The sequence below is a fragment of the Hyperolius riggenbachi genome, chromosome 7 (genome assembly GCF_040937935.1).
Source record: "Hyperolius riggenbachi isolate aHypRig1 chromosome 7, aHypRig1.pri, whole genome shotgun sequence".
Lineage (NCBI taxonomy): Eukaryota > Metazoa > Chordata > Amphibia > Anura > Hyperoliidae > Hyperolius > Hyperolius riggenbachi.
Genome location: NC_090652.1, coordinates 229,820,288 through 229,834,877, shown reverse-complemented (window position 1 = coordinate 229,834,877; position 14,590 = coordinate 229,820,288).

Here is a 14,590-nt window from a genome sequence, read left to right as displayed (position 1 = left end):
CCCACCATCAAGCATGGGGGTGGAAACATTTTGCTTTGGGGGTGTTTTTCTGCTAAGGGCACAGGACAACTTAATCGCATTAACGGGAAAATGGACGGAGCCATGTATCGTGAAATCCTGAACGACAACCTCCTTCCCTCTGCCAGGAAACTGAAAATGGGTCGTGGATGGGTGTTCCAGCACGACAATGACCCAAAACATACAGCAAAGGCAACAAAGGAGTGGCTCAAGAAGAAGCACATTAAGGTCATGGAGTGGCCTAGTCAGTCTCCGGACCTTAATCCAATAGAAAACCTATGGAGGGAGCTCAAGCTCAGAGTTGCACAGACACAGCCTCGAAACCTTAGGGATTTAGAGATGATCTGCAAAGAGGAGTGGAGCAACATTCCTCCTAAAATGTGTGCAAACTTGGTCATCAATTACAAGAAACGTTTGACCTCTGTGCTTGCAAACAAGGGTTTTTCCACTAAGTATTAAGTCTTTTATTGTTAGAGGGTTCAAAAACTTATTTCACTCAATGAAATGCAAATCAGTTGCTATCTTTTATTTAAGGTTATTTTTTCGATTTTCCTTTTGATGTGCTATCTGCCACTGTTAAAATAAATCTAACATTGAAATGATACTGTTCTAAATCTTTTCATTTCTTTGTCATTGGACAAACTTACAAAATCAGTGAGGGGTCAAATAATTATTTCCTCCACTGTATATATATATACAGTGGAATGCGAAAGTTTCGAGTTTCGGCAACCTTGTTAATCTTCATGAATTTAAAAATTATAAATCGTTGGTGGTTACCATAAAAATGTAAATTAAATATATCATATAGGAAACACACACAGTGATATTTGAGAAGTGAAATAAAGTTTATAGGATTTATGGAAAGTGTGCAATAATTGTTCAAATAAAATTAGGCAGGTGCATAAATGTGGGCACTGTTGTCATTTTATTGATTCCAAAACCTTTAGAACTAATTATTGGAACTCAAATTGGCTTGGTAAGCTCAGTGACCCCTGACCTACATACACAGGTGAATCCAATTATGAGAAAGGGTATTTAAGGGGGTCAATTGTAAGTTTCACTCCTCACTTTAATTTTCTCTGAAGAGTAGCAAAATGGGGGTCTGAAAACAACTCTCAAATGACCTGAAGACAAAGATTATTCACCATCATGGTTTAGGGGAAGGATACAGAAAGCTGTCTCAAAAATTTCAGCTGTCTGTTTCCACAGTTAGGAACATATTGAGGAAGACCACAGGCTCAGTTCAAGTTAAGGCTCGAAGTGTCAGACCAAGAAAAATCTCAGATAAACAGAAGCGACGAATGGTGAGAACAGTCAGAGTCAACCCACAGACCAGCACCAAAGACCTACAACATAATATGTAATATGGATTAAAAGATTATTTACCCGAATGGCACAGCTTGTTCTGTGGTGCCATACAGTTCAGGAGATAACAGGAGTTTGGGATAATCTGCAGAACTCGTTGAAAGTGATCCAAGGCCCATTGCTGCAATCACAAATGCCACAGGGAGGAGGATCTGAGATATTAAACCTTTCCAGTTGCGCTTGGAGTTATGGAATCTTTTAATGAATATGGCACCAATCTTCTTCAACAGGAGCTTCACTCCTTTTGCTTTTTCATTCTGAGTTAGAGGATGGTCTGTTTAACAAAACAAAAAATAATAATAATTATAGTTTTTGAGCTACTTCTATCTACAGACTCTCAGAATGAAGATGTATGTATTCATTAGACTTTTTGTCCCTTAGTCTTTGATCATCCTTCCCCTTCCATCAGAATACATCAGAATCTTCTGCTTCCATCCCAAAAAGATAAACTCCAGGGCCTTCCCCCAAAGCCAGGTACTGGTCACCTATATCACTGTGATGGAAGCCCTGCCTTTCAAGTAAAGAACTGTTTTTCTTCCATGTACAACAACTTCCCACCTTTTTGTGCAGCTGCTGCTTTCATGGCTGCTCCCATGTAAAGTGCAGACCCTTTCCAGGTGCATCAGGCTACTTCTTCCTTATAGTTCCACCATATACAAAATAGCTGTCCAGTGCATGTGCAGCCCTCAGGTACAGTAGTAACCTCTCCCCCATCATACAGAAATTCGTTATGTGCAGAATCTACTGTTATTCCATGTGCTTTTCCTCTACCAGGCAGTGCTCACCCAATGCCTTTTTATTCAAGCTTATGAATCAAACTTATGAACCACCTTTTAGGGCATGAAACATGTAGTTGGGCAGAGTTCTGTAGTCAGGAATGCATAACATGCATGCACAGACAGATGGAGCACAGTGGAATTGGTTCTCATCCTGCTGGGTAACACATGGCTGGCTTCTGTAATATTTTAAGACATCATGTGGTGAGGGTTAAAGCATAACTCAGATGAAAGGATATAAAAGTTTTATACATACCTGGGGCTTCCTCCATCCCACTGCCAACAAATCGCTCCCCCGCCGTCCTCCTCCACCTCCTGGATTGTCCGGTAGAAGCCAGATTAGCTTCGCCAGTCAGGGGAAGATGCAGACCGCCCGCTTGCACTTCTCTGTCATGCTCCTGAAGCTGGGACCATTCTGCGCCTGTGCAGTAGTACTTGCGCAGCTGCAGAGCGCTTCCGGTGACGGAGCATGGCCGGGCCACACATGTGCAGTACACCTCGACTAGCAAAGTTAATGGGGCTTCTACCGGACAATCCAGGAGGCAGAGGAGGACGGCGAGGGAGCGATCGACCTGGAGGGGGCCGGAGGGCACTGCTCAGGCACTGGTGGGCCGATTTGGATAATCACTTTGCTAGCTGCGTGTCTTACCTGATCGCCGCCGATGCGCAGCTACCCGCCGCGAAAGTGCCCCCCCCCTCCGCTAATCGCCGTCAGGCTGCGCTATGGGGTGGATCGGGACTCCATGTGATGTCACAACGTCGATGATGTCACTCCGTTCGTCGCCATGGTGACGGACAAGCCCTAAAGGAAATCCCGTGCAGAACAGGATTTCCTTATGGGCATGATCGCTGGCGGCGATCAGAAGGGTGGGAGGGAGGGAGCAGGGAGGGGGGAATCATGTAGCTAGCGCTAGGCTAGCTACCTAATAAAAATAAAAATCGGGCAGAAAAAAAACTCCTGCGGCCGCATGGCCACGGAAATCAGAACGCCCAGCAGGTTAAGGTCCCCATTGATGATACAATCCTGACTGTACAATCCTACCACATCTATGTAACATGAGGGAATGTTATCCATTTAAAGTATAGTTATTCAGTTTACCCTATTACTACATACATTTGCTAAGAATGTACAACCAGCGAGTACCTTTAATTTCTGGAGTGGGCATAATAGTTGCTACATATCCTTTTGGACAATCTTTGAACATTGCATATCTAAAAGACATATTGGACCATATGCAATTAGCTTTTTCTTCAGAATTTTCTCCTTTGTGATATTTTCACAAATGAAATGCCTTTTAAGCCACCAGCGAACAAGAACATACACAGCATATTTTTGATACAATTTTTTTCACTTACCTTTTGGTATTTTTTCAATTGCAAACTGTAAAAAAGGGGTATTTTAAATGATCTACTAGGAAAAAACTTAGAAGAAAAAGTAAATTGCATATGGGCCATTGACCATATGAAATTAACTTTTCTCTTGAGTTTTGTCCAAAGAGATAATTCTCCTTCTCTTCTTTACAAAGTACAATTTCAGCACTTTGCAAAAGTTAAAATGAAGGAAAAAAACAGTAAGTAAAAACTTACGTTGAGTTTTTTTTTCTTTTTGCTTTATGCACATAATTCTGCTTAATGCATTTTTGTGCAAATACCCCAATGTATTTTATTGATAATCTCCTTAACATCTTTCCCTATTTCTCCCTGTCTAAAACATGTTTGATTGACAGCAGTGTACAATGTAAACAGTAGTGACTGGATCTGTTTCCTGGTCCCCAGAGGCGTCTGGTCAAGCTAGACTATATGCAGCTTTCAGGTAGTTGTAGATACTCAAATAAAAATGATTAAAATTATTTTAAAGTGAATACAAATCTAGGCTAAAGAATGTTTTTTTTTTTTAATCTTATGTTTGCCTTCTCCATTGATGATATCAATGAATCTGGTTTGATTGTAAACAGAAGAAATGTAAACGTAAGAACACTTTAGTCCCATATATTCTATGACCTTAAAGGAATACTGTAGGAGGGTCGGGGGAAAATGAGTTGAACTTACACGGGGCTTCTAATTGTCCCCCACAGACATCCTGTGCCCACGCAGCCACTCACCTTTAATGTCTGAAAACCACTGCGCCTGTGTTGCCGGAGCATCGGTGAGTGGCTGTGCGGGCACAGGGCATCTGCGGGGGACCATCAGAAGCCCCGGGTAAGTTCAACTCATTTTCCCCGACCCCCCTACAATATTCCTTTAACTTCCTACTTTCCATGCTAAGTAAGACTTTAAGAAGTGTTTAGAACTCACCATCTCTATCAGAGAAATTGTAAGAATTTGTAGAGGACTCATCCTCCATTACAAAACCCTCATTGTTAGGAATTGGCACAGCCCGCTGTAAAAAGTCATAGTCCTCGTCCTCGACTCCATCCGTAAGTTTAAGGAACACCTGTAGAAGTAGAAAAGCAGTCATCTAATTGCAGATATTGCAGTCTTATCATTAAAGCAGATTTTAAATTAACAGGAATATGGTTCCTAGTATTGCTGTTTCTTTTAATAATACCAGTTTCCAGGCTGTCGTGCTGATTCAGTAGGTTGTAGGAGCTACACCTGGAAAACACATACAGCCTGTGGAGTCAGAGTACAGTCAACACAGCTAAGTTTATAAGGGGTAAGCAGCAGTGGCACTGCTAAAGAGCTTGGGACCCCAGTGAGACTTTTACATGGGGCCCCATGCACTCTGTTGATGTAGAGCCCCAAAACCTACCAAGAACAGCTGAAGTATCATAAAGTTGTAATCAGGGTGAGGAAACAATTTGTTAAAGGGGAACTCCAGTCAAAATAATGTAATAAAAAAAGTTTTTAATTTTTACAATAATTATGTATATATGATTTAGTCAGTGTTTTCCCATTGTAAAATCTTTCCTCTCCCTGATTTACATTCAGACATTAACTATTTCTAGCTCACGTCCGGGCGGCTGCTCTGGTGCGGTAGCGCGCTTCGGCGCACTCCCGGCCACGCCCCCGCCTCCCCGTGGTCTCCCCCGGTAGCCCTGGGATCAGTGAAAGGGAACATGGTTCCCTATCACTGATCTCTTTCCCCCGCAGAAAAACTGAAGTGCTCACAGATTTCCGCATCCCCCTTGTACTTCCGCTTAGCGAGAAGTACAAGGAGGGAAACCAAAAATGAAGGTGGCCATCTTGTGGCCAAATAGTAAAACTACATCTACACATTATTTTCATTACAATTAACACATATAAAAACATTAAAAATGGATTGTTTATGTCCCACACCAAAATATTCCCCAAATAAAATTTTTAATGGAAAAAAAAATACAATTAAAAAACAACAACACATACATAGTTACTTAAGGGTCTGAACTTTTTAAATATGCTTTTGAAAGGGGTATACTATAAACATTTTTTAAATTGTAAGCTTGTAAATAGTGATGGGTGCAAAACGGAAACAATGCACCTTTATTTCCAAATAAAATATTGGCGCCATACATTGTGATAGGGACAAAATTTAAATGGTATAATAACCGAGATATACAGGCAAATAAAATACATAGGTTTTAATTATGGTAGCATGGATTATTTTAAAGCTATAATGGCCGAAAACTGAGAAATAATGAATTTTTTCCATTTTTTTCTTATTAATCCTGTTAAAATGCCTTTACGGTAAAGTGGTTTTTAGCAAAATGTACCACCCACATAAAGCCTAATTAGTGGCGGAACAAACACGATATAGATCAATAAATTGTGATAAGTAGTGATAAAGTTATTAGCGAATGAATGGGAGGTGAAAATTGCTCCGATGCATAAGGTGAAAAATCCCTGCGGGCTGAAATGGTTAATCACATGGTGACATTTTTACTGCTGGCGGGTGATGTCACTGGAAAGAGATGCTGCTTGCTTTTTTGGCAGTTGGAAACAGCTGCTATTTCCCACAGTGCAACAAGGCTCCCACAGTGTGATGTCAGGACCTCAGAGCTGTGAGGCGCTGACATCACATTGTGGGAGGGGTTTCACCCCCCGATGATGTGTTTGAGAAAAGGAAACGATCTCTCATGGGAAAGGGGGTATCAGCTACTGATTGGAAAGAAGTTCAATTCTTGGTTACGGTCTCTCTTTAAGGATTAGCACTGTTCACTGCACATATAGAGGTATTCATTACCAGCATTACACCAAATTAAAGCTAATAAGATGGTTGAAGGAGGACCCCTGGTGGGCCCCTCTCGTCCAGGGGCCGCGGTGCAATCGCAACCTCTGCATTCCCTCTTGCTGTGCCACTGGCAAGCAGACTGTTTGTCACAAAAATGCAGATAATTAATATAGAGAATATAAATGCTTTAAAGTTGAATGTAATGGTGTTTTGCACTGCTATGGAGACAAGAGAGAAAATATTATTTACTGGCATCTCTTCCTCTTTTTCCAAATAGGCTAACACATTAGTTATTTCCTAAAAAAGGTCCACGATTAATGTGACTTTATAGTAATGAATGCCATGTGAAACAGCGTAGACTAGCGGTGTTTGTTTTAATCACAATGTCCACCACTTTTGCTATTCGTTTGTATTTTTAAAATAATCATACATGAATGTCAATAAGGAATCTGCAACTTTACACATAAGGGTACACCTGTGAACTAACAGCTCACAAGTGGAGAACTGATAGTTCACCACTTTGTTTTCTCAGGCAACTAAGTGGGGCTCCTGTATTATTTTAGCTTACATTTGGTACTTTTTTCCTCCACTTTTTAAGGTTAGATGTATAGGGAACCAATTACTTTTCCTATATGAAATAATAGCAACCAGGGCTGTTCAATAATAAAAATCAGGTTGGTAAAATACTGCATTCGGTATTTTAGACTTTTTTGTCCTAATTCATAAAGATTTTCACAGGTGCGGTAGAAGTTCGGGTATTTACCGAAAAACATGGCTTCAAATCAAAGAGACCTGTTCCGTAAACAGTAAACCAGTTGAGTAATAGGACTCTGTTCTATTATATGATCTCCCACTTCTGTGTGGTGACATAATTACAATAGTTAGAGGCATCTCTGGCATCCCTTTAAATCTAGATCTCCCCTTCTAGTCCCTCTGAATCTGTCTATTAGTCTTTTTTAACATTTCATTTAATGGCCAGAGTTTAGGTGAACTTTCAGTAAACATATGACACACCATGCTTAGATGATTTCATCAGTTGCTTCACGGCATCTTGAAACAGGAATCTAAAGAATCACTGTCTGAAGGGCTGCAAGGGAAATCCCTTCTGTGCCGCCTCTTTTCTCTGCTGCCTGGGGGAGAGAAATTTGTCCTGCCCAGAGCATATCGGCACCAATAGAGGGAGTAGCAGGAAAGGGAGGCTCTTCCAATTGGCTTTCTGCTTCAGTCTGTCATATGTTATTGCATGCTGATAGCTAGTTTCCAAGTGATCAGAACTGGTCTTAAATACCGAACATCTTACTTTACCACATGCTCTAATTTATTTGAATTGACATTTACTGACATGTGTTGAGGTATCTACCTCACAAGTCGGTAATTTACCTCACTGATTGGTAATTTCAGCTTGCCATTTGGTAACAACCTTTATGAATTTACATTTTTACTATATGTTTGGTAAAGACAGTAGCCTATGTCTATAGACCCCATCAACGTACCTCTTCTATTGTGGTATCTGAGATGCCATAACAGCTTATAGAAAGGGAACTCATATTCGCGTCCAGATCTCGGAGAAGAGATAAGTAGGCATTTGATATCTCAGCTTTGTATGGTGGAAGGACATAAACAAGTTCTCCTCCAACATCTTCTTTCAGCTTGGCTTCAGGGATATGCGACTGGATAAGAGCTGTCACACACTCAGAATCACAGAGCTTATCATCTTTTCTGTTAGGGAACTGGAATAAAACATGTCAATATGTCATAAGAATCTATTTCAGTTTACAGTGATTAAAGGTAAAATGCTTGAGACCAGTATAGTGGTATCCAAAGACAAGACAATTTTGATCAAATGAATCAGTTGGGTTTGGCAGTACCACCCAGTCTCACAACAATTTTCATCATTAGAATGAAAAATCGTTTTTGGAAAAATATCTCCAACTCCTGGGACAATTATGTCCTGCTCAGGTCTCTTTTTACAGACTGATATGTGACCTATGAACCCTGGTTTACACTTGACTTGCAACCCATAATTCAAAATCAGTTGTATGATCTGACCAAACCTGTAACAAATATGATGGCCACTGCCAGGAAGACTACAGTAACATAGCTATCTTCAACTTTCTACACACCCAGCCATCACACATATGCCATGGCATGACATCATACGCTCACACATAGACTCTGAACAAATCTTTCTTCTGCATTTCATTTATTTAAGCCTTCACTAGAAGCAAAAAGGAGCTCTTAGTTCTCTGCAGCTGCTATTAAGGTAAGCAGGCTTATTTATTTCATAATCAAGGGCATTTCTTAATTGAATTACTTATTGTTATTTACATCACAGGCGCCTATAGGCACAGATGTCCTGGCACCTTAGACTCCGCCTTCTATGGAACTTCAAATCCCTGCCACACTACAAATGTGCTGGGTGGCCCAGCTTTCGCCTCTCCCTTACTTCCCCTGCCAAGTGTAAGTTGCTAGAGGTGCACCTTTTTAGTAGTTATCCAGAGGTGCCCCCGGTATTAAAGTGGATCCGAGATGAACTTTTACTCATTGCATAATTGTGTTCCTTTCCTATTGTTTATAGGGCATTCCTCAAGTAAAATACTTTTTTGTTTTTGTTTTAATACTCTAATTCCCGATAAACCAAACAAGCCACGCCCACAGGTTTTCAGAGAGCCAAGGCTCTTTCAGACAGTAGCAAGAGCTCAGTCTGGGCAGGAGGAGGGGGAGGTATTACTAGCCAGATATTTCAGAGGCAGAGGGGAGGAGGGAGGAGGAGGGGGGATTAGGTTTTTTTTGCTCAAGATGCAGATAAGCCTGCCTCTGTGTAATGTTTACAAACAACATGGCTGCTGTAATTGTATCACAGGAAGAAATAGTCATATTCTATTACAGCTGTTTGCAGCTAGATTTGCTGTGTAAACTATCTAAACTATAGATAAGATATATAGACAAGTTACTTGTTATAGTTAGTTTTTCATCCCGGATCCGCTTTAAGTTGTTCGAGGTGCCCCTGACTGAAGGGAGATCTCATCAGTAGAATGCTGAGAGCCTTGTGAGTAACCTCTCAGTTTCACTCTACTCAGGACTCTGTATAGGGAAGGAGGGAGAGTCACTTGTGGAGGAAAGTGTGCCGCTTTTCTATTATCAGGCGCCTGTAGGCACTTGCCTACAGTGCCTTATGGTAAATCCGGACCTGCTCTGAGGGTTAATGTACAAACTTACATACTTGCTACAATAATAAAAACAACAAATTTGTTGCATCTAAAACTACTTTCAAGTTAACTAAAACAATAGTCGTATTAAATCAATATATGTGCTCAGTAAAAGTACACCATATGTTGGTTAAGTATAATTTACAGTAATATGACTAATTACATGCTGCAGATTGTAACAGAATTGTCAATAGCTTCACAACCCACTTCAGTGTCCCACTCAATCAATAAACATTTTTCCCCTTCCCCTTATATCATCATAATATTACTACAATGTTTGAAACTTCAACAGACATTTAAATTGTTTGTACTGCTCATTCAAGGTCAGACCGATAGCAGGGAACAGTGGAAAGGATACAAATGAGATTACTAATTGGTTTGCAAAATCCTTGTATTTAGCATGCAGTTTTCAGCTCTCAGTTGTCGAGTTTCCATGGAACAAGAGCAGCATGTCTGTATCTAATTGTTTGGCCTTGAATATCTCCAGTGCCTTTATTAATGTATGTTCTGTGTATTCAGTCACAATTCTTTTATTCATGGGATTATGGGAACAGTGGAAAGGAACTTAGAATCTGCTCCATGTTCTGGTACCCACTTATTGTAGTTTATGCATGTACAGAGCATCATTATTTTGCTTTTGTTTGTATTTCACGGCCTTGTGATCGAGGCCTGCCTAGCTCGTGAATTAGAACTTCTACTAGAGTCAATAAGCTGCTTCACATTAGAGGTCAACCCCGTAAAATTCATCAGGACTGATGTTTAAAACCCAGAGGAGAATAATTTGGATGGCGGCTTTGGAGCTGACAGTTGTGCTGGACTAAGGAAAGATATACATTTGTTATACATTTTGGCTACGTTGCACAAACACAATGGCACTGGCAGCGTAAATGCATCTACTAATGTCGTTTGTTTTGTTCACAACAACATTTATTAGATCCTTTTTTGCTGCTTTAAATTTCTAGGAGCAAACGCTGGTACCCTAATGAATTATCTTATATGTATGCATACATGTAACCAGTGGTGCTCAGCAGAGCTCGAATATTCGAGTAGCTCGAATATTCGAGCTCTTTTCCAGCTATTCGAGCTCGGTATTCGAGCTCCGAATAGCTGTAGCTATTCGAATGGGCTATTCGCGTACACTCGAATAGCCCTTCGAGCAAACGGCGCTATTCGAGCTCGGTACCGAGCTCGAATAGCGTCATAGCCCAGATTGATGTCCTTAGAGCCAATCAGAGGGCTCCCAGGCCCTCTGACGGCAGCCAATCACAGAGGGGGACCCTGGCCAGCCCCTACCCTATAAATAGCGGCCGCCATGTTACGTTTCTCCGTCCTTGCCTGAGACTTGCATAGAGAGAGAGTTGCTCCTTTGTGCTTTGGCTTAGCAAGAGCTTTATTGTGGTCATTTACCTAGCGTTTTTGCTCACATACACCTCCTATACACACCTATATTGTTGTTAGTTAGTTAGACATTGTATTTTAGTTAGTAGCTTTTGTGTTACATAGAGACAGGCCAGCTGCTGCAGGCTTACAGCTTTAGGCCTCAGGGCCTGCCTGTGTGGGCAGCTGTCCTCCTGTCCTCTGTTTATTTCTCTCTATTCTATACCAGTATTTCTGCTGTCCTTTACTACTGATTGTATTAGTATTGTAGTTATATACTGTAACTGTACTAGGACACTCACTGTCACTGTTCATAGGCTACTAGCTGCTCCTGCGTGTGTGCACTCACTGTCTGTGTACACACTACACACACTCTATTTCCTTCTGATAACTGATTGATTATTGTAATTAGTTAGTTGTACTTACTGTTACTACTTACTGTACTAGGAGTCTAGGACACTCAGTCACTGTTCATAGGCTACTAGCTCCTGCGTGTGTGCACTCACTGTCCTCTGTTTATTTCTCTCTATTCTATACCAGTATTTCTGCTGTCCTTTACTACTGATTGTATTAGTATTGTAGTTATATACTGTAACTGTACTAGGACACTCACTGTCACTGTTCATAGGCTACTAGCTGCTCCTGCGTGTGTGCACTCACTGTCTGTGTACACACTACACACACTCTATTTCCAAGTTCTGATAACTGATTGATTATTGTAATTGAATATTGTAATTAGTTAGTTGTACTCACTGTTACTACTTACTGTACTAGGAGTCTAGGACACTCAGTCACTGTTCATAGGCTACTAGCTCCTGCGTGTGTGCACTCACTGTCTGTGTACACACTACACACACTCTATTTCCTTCTGATAACTGATTGATTATTGTAATTAGTTAGTTGTACTTACTGTTACTACTTACTGTACTAGGAGTCTAGGACACTCAGTCACTGTTCATAGGCTACTAGCTCCTGCGTGTGTGCACTCACTGTCTGTGTACACACTACACACACTATTTCCTTCTGATAACTGATTGATTATTGTAATTAGTTAGTTGTACTTACTGTTACTACTTACTGTACTAGGAGTCTAGGACACTCAGTCACTGTTCATAGGCTACTAGCTCCTGCGTGTGTGCACTCACTGTCTGTGTACACACTACACACACTCTATTTCCTTCTGATAACTGATTGATTATTGTAATTAGTTAGTTGTACTTACTGACTGTTACTACTTACTTACTTACTGTACTAGGAACACTCACTCAGTCACTGTTCATAGGCTAGCTCCTGCGCGTGTTTGCGCGTGCGTGCACTCACTGTCTGTAGTGTACACACACTAAATTTACTTGTGATTACTACTGATTATTGTAACTGCTAGTTGTACTTCCTGACTGTTACTACTTACTTACTGTACTAGGGACACTCACTCAGTCACCTCACCCACCAACCCACTCCATTAAAGTACCCCACTTTTCACCCGCCCTTTTAAAAAACGTTTGTCTATACGCCCAAAACATCGAAGATGTCTGGAAGTGGCAGCCAGCGCGGTTTGGGCAAGGGGAAGGGCAGCAAGGGAATCAGGAGGAGAGGGAGCAGCATTGTGGCAAGCCGCGGGCGCGAGCGCGCCACCATGCACAGTTCCGCAGCAGCAGCGTCAGTGGCTAACATTCCTCCCATAGCCACTGGCCGTGGACGCCTTGGGCGCCGCCCAGCAGGAGCATCTGCAACTCACGCTGCAGAGACACAGCAGCAGCAGCGTGTAGCACCTGCTCCGATTTTCCTCCAGCCGGGTCGGAAACGTCCCATTGAGGAAAAGCATGCAGACACTGTGGTGCAACTCATGACGGAGGATGAGCAGCCCGCCATCAGCTCTGCATCTGAGGCCTCCACCCTCACCACCACCACCACCACCCCTGTTCGCAGCAGCCGCCCAGCAGGGTCTGGGGAGGAGGCCAGTTCACCGTCACTCGCCGACCTGTCATTCAGCAGTCTTTTGACCCCAGGCATCATGAGTAAATTGTCTGCTGTTGTTGGCGATCTTGAGGAGGAGATGCTGATGGGCACTTTGGGGGATGAGGGATTGGACAGCAAGACTGTGGCGACAGTCAAGCAGCCCATCCATGCATCAGGAGAGGAGTTTGGGTGGTCCTCATCCCAGCAGGACATGTTTCAGGAGGGGGAGGATGTTGATGACCCGGTGACAGACAGAGACTGGGTGCCACCACCTCCAGGGGATGTCGTCCTCAGCAGCTCTGAGGAGGAGGAGGAGGATGCTCTTGTGGGCCTTGCAAGGAGGCGCATCATTGCAAGCATTGGCAGCAGCAGTAGGCAGGTCCCACAGCCTGCTGGTGTCTCAGGCTCAGCAGCAGCAGCAGCAGCATCTGCCAGTATCACCACCAGCCGCACCCAAGCCCCCCAAGCCCCACCCCCAACCACCACAGGGAGACAGGCAGCAGCGCTTCCATGCCGTAGGGGGATGTTTCTGTCACCAATCTGGCGCTTTTTCACCATGCCCACAGTGTACAGCAAGTACGCCACTTGCAACCACTGTCAGCGGAAGTTGAGCAGAGGTGCAGACCCCTTAAAGTTCTGCACCAGCTCGCTCATCAACCACCTTGCTGCGAAACATTTCCACCAGCATTAGGAGTTCCAGAGGCTGAAGGCATCTGGTGCTGGCAGTGGCACCACACCCATCACTGCACAGCCTTCAGCAGCAGCAGCAACAGCAGCCACCCGCCCTCCTGCTCCTCCAGCAGCACCAGCAGGAGTGCGGAAACGCACTGCTCCTCCCCCCTCTGCAACTCCTGCCGCCGACACTGAGGCCTGTTCTGGCAGCCAGTCCTCAGTGGCCTCCTCCGCTGTGTCTGCTGATTCCCGTGCCAGCAAAAGGCCACGCCAGAGCCTTTTGAGCGAGTCCTTCCAGGGGGTGGTTAGGGCTCTGCCTCCCAGCAGCCGTCGCGTGCGGCAGCTGAACGGCTTGCTGGCACGGGCCATGTGCTCCCAACTCCTGCCGTACACGCTCGTGCAGGAGGGGAGCGACATTCGTGCGCTGCTTGCTTGCGCAGCCCCAGACTGGCAGCTCCCCAGCAGACACTTTTTCTCCCGCAAGGCCATTCCTGCACTGCACCGCTTTGTGATGGCCAATGTGGAGCGAGGGCTGGAGCACGCGGTTGGTGAAAGGGTCCACGTCACCATGGACTCCTGGAGCAGCCGCTTCGGGACAGGCCGCTACCTGTCCTTCACTGTCCACTGGGTCAGCTTGGTGGAAGGGGGTGAGGATGGGAGAGCAGCAGCGGGCACAGCAGCAGCAGCAACACAGTGGGTGGTGCCACCCCGCAGGGTCAGGGGAACTGCAGCAGGTTCCTCCGATCCTCTGCCATCCTCCGGCACACCTGGCCAAACCCCCCGCCTCAGCAGCAGCGTGAAGGCCCGCCACTGCCAAGCGCTGCTGCACTTGGTCAGCCTTGGGAAGACCAAGCTGACGGCAACCCATGTGTTGGCCAAACTCCAGGAGCAGGAGAGGATTTGGCTGACCCCCAGAGGCCTCAGAGTCGGAGAGGTGGTGGCCGACAATGGGGCCAATCTGGTTGCCGCAATAGACAGGGGAAACCTGACCCACATCCCCTGTCTTGCCCACGTGCTGAACCTGGTAGTGCAGAAGTTCTTGCGCACCTACCAGGGGATGGGCGAAC